This window comes from Rana temporaria, chromosome 11 (genome assembly GCF_905171775.1).
Source record: "Rana temporaria chromosome 11, aRanTem1.1, whole genome shotgun sequence".
Lineage (NCBI taxonomy): Eukaryota > Metazoa > Chordata > Amphibia > Anura > Ranidae > Rana > Rana temporaria.
In genome coordinates this window covers 18470366-18476576 of record NC_053499.1, presented here as the reverse complement: position 1 = coordinate 18476576, position 6211 = coordinate 18470366, and positions in this window count along the sequence as shown.

Genomic DNA, 6211 nt, shown 5'->3' with positions numbered 1-6211 from the left:
CCAGAAAACTTTTTGCGATTCAGCACTGCGTCGCTTTAACTGACAATTGCGCGGTCGTGCGGCGTGGCTCCCAAACAAAATTGACGTCCTTTTTTTCCCACAAATAGAGCTTTCCTTTGGTGGTATTTAATAACCTCTGCGGCTTTTATTTTTTGCGCTATAAACAAAAATAGAGCTTCAATTTTGAAAAAAAAGCAATACTTTTTGCTATAATAAATATCCCCCAAAAATATATAAAAAAAAATGTTTTCCTCAGTTTAGACCGATACGTATTCTTCTACATATTTTTGGTTAAAAAAATCGCAATAAGTGTTTATTGATTGGTTTGTGCAAAATTTATAGCGTCCACAAAATAGGGGATAGTTTAATTGTATTTTTATAAAAAAAAATGTTTTACTAGTAATGGCGGCGATCAGCGATTTTTATCGTGACTGCGGCATAATGGCGGACACATCGGACACTTTTGACACATTTTTGGGACCATTGTCATTTTCACAGCGATCAGTGCTAACAAAATGCACTGATTACTGTGAAAATGACAATGGCAGTGATGGGGTTAACCAGGAGGGGGCGCTGTAGGGGTTAAAGCGGTAGTTCCCCCTCCAAAAAAAATTTACCCTTAGATTGATGCTCATTTTGTCTAGGGGAATCGGCTAGTTGTTTTAAAATCAACGCTGTACTTACCGTTGTAGAGAGCGATCTTCTCCGCCGCTTCCGGGTATGGTGTTCGGGTATGGGCGCTCTATACGGCGCCTGCGCACCGACGTTCGGCTTCTTTCGGCTACTCGTGACGCGATGGATGCGACCGTCGGAAGCCTGTCAATCAAGAAGGAACGCCCATACCCGAACACCATACCCGGAAGCGGCGGAGAAGATCGCTCTCTACAACGGTAAGTACAGCGTCAATTTTAAAACAACTAGCCGATTCCCCTAGACAAAATGAGCATCAATCTAAGGGTAAACATTTTTTGGAGGGGGAACTACCGCTTTAAGTGTGTTCTAAGGGAGTGTTCTTACTGTGGGGAGCGTGGCTGTGCGTGCGACGTCACGGATCGTCGTTCCCTAACACAGGGAACAGATGATCACGGACAGCCACACTAGGAAGAACGGGGAAGGTTTGTTTACACTCACCTCTCCCGATCGCGACCCACGGCTGGGCATCTTAAAGGGAAAGTACCTGTACGTCCATGTGCCCAGCCGTGCCATTCTGCCAACGTAAATAGTCGTGCGGCGGTCCTTAAGCGGTTAAAGTAACCAGTGCCGTATCTAAAAAAAAATGGCCTGGTCAGGAAGGGGTGAAATATTTTGGAGGTCAAGTGGTTACCGTATTTATCGGGGTATTGCGCGATTGATAATTGGTGTGTTGTAGTACAGTGGTTCTCAACCCTGTCCTCAAGTACCCCCAACAGGCCATGTTTGCAGGTTTTCCTTTATCTTGCACAGGTGCTTTAAATCAGAGTCAATGGCTTGGCATTTTGGACAGCTATTTTATCTAAGGCCCCGTACACACGACCGAACATGTCTGCTGAAACTGGTCCGCGGACCAGTTTCAGCAGACATGTTCGGTCGTCTGTACAGCCGAGCGGACAGGTTTCCAGCGTACATTTGCCCGCCCGACCGTTTTCGAGCGGACAAATGTTTCTTAGCATGCTAAGAAACATGCCCGCTGGAATCCTGTCCGTCGGACATGTTCGGTCGTCTGTACAGACTCACCGTACATGTCCGACCGGCCGCCATCCCTCGCATGCGTTGAATGACTTAGGCCCCGTACTCACAACCAAACATGTCTGCTGAAACTGGTCCGCGGACCAGTTTCAGCAGACATGTTTGGCCGTGTGTAGGCCCGAGCGGACCATTTTCGGGCGGATCGGACAGGTTTCCAGCGGACAACTGTTTCCTGGACTTGCTTTAAAACAGTCCGCTGGAAACCTGTCCGCCCGGACATGTACGGTCGTCTGTACAGACCTACCGTACATGTCCTGCCGCCAGCCATCCCTCGCATGCGTCGAATGACTTCGACGCATGCGTGGAAGCCTTTTAAAGGCAGGCCGCCCACGTCGCCGCGTCATTGTCGCGGCGACACCGAGTCATCGACGCGGCGACACCGCGGACACGCCCCGCGTATTGTTTACGCGCGGACCTCTGTTCGATGGTGTGTACGGCCATCGAACAGAAGTCCCCGGGCAAACATGTCCGATGAAAACGGTCCGCGGACCGGTTTCATCGGACATGTTTGATCGTGAGTACTCGGCCTTAGACACATGCGTGGAAGCATTGACCTTTCAGCGTCGCGCACAGATCGCCGCGGCAACGGCGCAGACATGTCACCGCGCTGTCTGTCCGCGCGGATTGTCTCTCATTTCTGTCTGATGGTGTGTACAACCATCAGACAGAAATCTCCGACCGGACATGTCCGCTGAAAACGGTCCGGCGGACCGTTTTCAGTGGACTGTCCGGTCGTGTGTACGAGGCCTCAGAGAAATTCCCAAAACATGGCCTGTTGGGGGTACACGAGGACGGGGGTTGAGAACCACTGCCGTAGTACTTATACGATGGACGGTACGGAACCAGCCACCGTTGCACAGTGAGCAGCAATACTGCCCAGCAGTGAGTTCCATGGATTTGCAGCCAGTAGTGGGAGAAATAAGTATGGCAAGGAATAAAAAGCCACAATTTACTACCTTTTAATTTTTTGGGGGTTAATAAACATGCTCAGTTCTTTGAGTTGCCAAATCAGGTCAAGCATGCAAATAAGGCCTTTTCTTAAATTTCTTGGACTTCCTCGATCTGCATACTTGTTCCAGGATAGTGATGCAGAAAGTGTTGAAGTCAGTGAGTCAGCATGACAGTCAGGCAGATAGGGAGTCAGTAATGACAGCCCCCATGTTTATCTCATGACAGGTTTCCTTTAAAACTTAGCTGAACTACCCATCCGGTGACATTTACGATCCCTGCACCGGGATGTGCGACATGCCTCGGAGGGACTCGAGAATCAGGAAGTATGCGGTTCTATAAATAATGGCATTCTCCAAAAGTCAATGTTGGAGGTTCTTGTTTCCTGCCTCTCCGGGGCCAGCTACAATTATTCTATGCAAATCCTTGGCTGGTGTGCAAGTTATGGTTCAGCTTGCGAAATGTGCGCCAATGTCGTCCTGCGATCTGCCCATTGGGGCAGAGAGATGGCGCTCAACCAAACTACATTATATACTAGCCTATGAAAGCAAAAACCACCAAGCCTCAGCCTTGGAGATGATGAGGAAGGGCGAGACGTGGTACATAAAGACAAATAAATGACTGAAATAACCAAGGACGTTTCTTTAACATTTTGCATGAATACATACATATGTAAGCAAGTAATAAAAAATAAATAAAAAATGATTTTCCTAGCATTAAAAAAAGCAATCCAGTGCTGACCCCCTGCAGAAAGTCCTTGGGCCGGATTCAGATAGGAGATACGACGGCGTCTCTCCTGATACGCCGTCGTATCTCTTAGGCCGGCCGGTCGTATCTATGCGCCCGATTCATAGAATCAGTGGCCCAGATTCAAGTAGAATTGCGCGATATTTGCGGGGGAGCAGGGCAACGTGAATTGCGAGATTCAAGTAGAATTGCGCGATATTTGCGGGGGAGCAGTAGCTCCGTGAATTGCGAGGGCGCGCCGGCAAATTTGACCGGCGTAAGCGCGCGCAAGTTTAATGATCCCGCCGGGGCGGGAATCATTTAAATTAGGCGCGCTCCCGCGCCGAGCGTACAGCGCATGCTCCGTCGGGAAACTTTCCCGATGTGCATTGCGGCAAATGACGTTGCAAGGACGTCATTTGCTTCTAAGTGAACGTGAATGGCGTCCAGCGCCATTCACGTTTCACTTACGCAAACGCCGTGAAATTCAAATTTCACGGCGCGGGAAGGCAGGCTATACTTTAGCATTGGCTGCCCCTACTATTAGAAGGGGCAGCCTTGCGCTAAAAGTAGCCGTACGGAAACTCCGTACCTGGCTTGCGCGGGGCCCGCGCAAGCTTGTGAATCAGTGGTAGTATGCAATTTGCATACTACACGCTGATACACAATGGCAGCGCCCCCTAGCGGCCCCCCGCAAGAATGCAGCCTAAAATCTGCGAGGCATAAGAGCCTTATGCCGCGCAGATTTTAGCCTGCAGTCGGTGTAACAAAGTTCCTGAATCAGGAGCACTCGTTACACCGGAGCAAGTAAGCACTTGCGCTGCGTAACCTATGGTTGCGCGGGCGCAAGTGCTTCTTGAATCTGGGCCAGTTACGCATAGATATGCCTAAGATCCGACAGGTGTAAGTGACTTACGCCGTCGGATCTTAGGCTGCAATTCCAGGCCGGCCGCTAGGTGCTGCTTCCGTGTCTTTTACGCGTCAAATATGCAAATGAGCATTTACGCCGATTCAGAAACGAACGACCGCCCGTCGCTTTTTTTTATGCCGTTTGCGTTCAGCTTTTTCCGGCGGAAAGTTACCCCTGGGTAAGTGCGGCGTATCCTATGTTAAGTATGGCGTAGGTAAGTTACGTCAGTCGGCTGAAGCCATGTTTTTAGGCGTATCTAGCTTTGTGAATCGGCGTAAAGATGTGACGGCGCACATTTTAAATTACAGCGGCGGATCTCCTTTCTGAATCTGGCCCATAGAGTCTACAAAATAGGGGATAGTTTTATGGCATTATTATTAATATTTTTTTTATTAGTAATGGCGGCGATCTGCGATTTTTACCATGACTGCGACATTATGGCAGACACCTCGTACACACTTGACGCTATTTTGGGACCATTGTCATTTATACAGCGATCAGTGCTATAAAAATGCACTGGTTACTAAACGACACTGGCAGGGAAGGGGTTAACCACTAGGGGGGCGATTAAGGGGTTAAGTGTGTCCTAGGGAGTGATTCTAACTGTGCGGGGAGGGCTGGGCTACCAGTGACACGATATTGATCACTGCTCCCGATGACAGGGAACAGACGATCACTGTCCTGTCACAAGGCAGAACAGGGAAATGCCTTGTTTACATAGGCATCCCCCTGTTCTGCAGCTCCAAGACACGATCGTGGGACACCGGTGGACATCGAGTCCCGCGGGAACGGACATGGAGCTCGAGGTGGGTTTTTCAAAGCAACATACAGGTACGTTGCTTTGCCCACAAAAGCCATTCTGTCGACGTATATGTCAAGTGCTTAATGATCAATAAACCGACTGCATATAAAGATATCTCCACCCAAACAACAGCCTTCCTTGATGCGTTTCACCACTCTCCTGGCTTGTGTGAAAGCCAGGAGTGGCGAAACGCGTCAAGGAGGCCTGTATTCAGGCAGTTATAGTCAATTTATTGATTGTTAACCACTTCCCGACGGCCGTACGACTTTGTACGGCCGCAGGGTGGCTCTACTTCTCTGGGAGGCCGTCTTTATACGGCCTCCGCTCCTCCTGGCCACTGGGGGGCGTGCGATGTCCGCCAGGCTCCCGCGATCGGCGGTTACAGAGACAAGGACGTGGATCTGTGTGTGTAAACACACAGATCCATATCCTGTCAGGGAGAGAGGAGACCGATCTGTGTCTCTTGTACATAGGGACACAGATCGGTCACCTCCCCCAGTCACCCCCCTCCCCCCACAGTTAGTAACACTCACTAAGGTACACATTTAACCCCTCCCTCACCCCCTAGTGTTAACCCCTTCAATGCCAGTCACATTTATACAGTAATTAGTGCATATTTATAGCACTGATCGCAGTATAAATGTGAATGGTCCCAAAAGTGTGTCAAAAGTGTCCGATGTGTCCGCCATAATGTCGCAGTACCGATAAAGATCGCAGATCGCTGTCATTACTAGTAAAAAAAAAAAAAATAATAATTCTGTCCCCTATTTTGTAGGTGCTATAACTTTTGCGCAAACCATTCGCTTATTGCGATTTTTTTTTTCTTTTTTACCAAAAATATGTAAAATACGTATCGGCCTAGACTGAGAAAAAAAAAATTGATCTATTTATTTTTTAGCAACAAGTAAAAAATATTATTTTTTTTTTCAAAATTGTCGCTCTATTTTTGTTTATAGCGCAAAAAATAAAAACCGCAGAGGTGATCAAATACCACCAAAAGAAAGCTCTATTTGTGGGAAAAAAAGGACGTCAATTTTGTTTGGGAGCCACGTCGCACGACCGCGCAATTGTCAGTTAAAGCGACGCAGTGCCGAATCGCA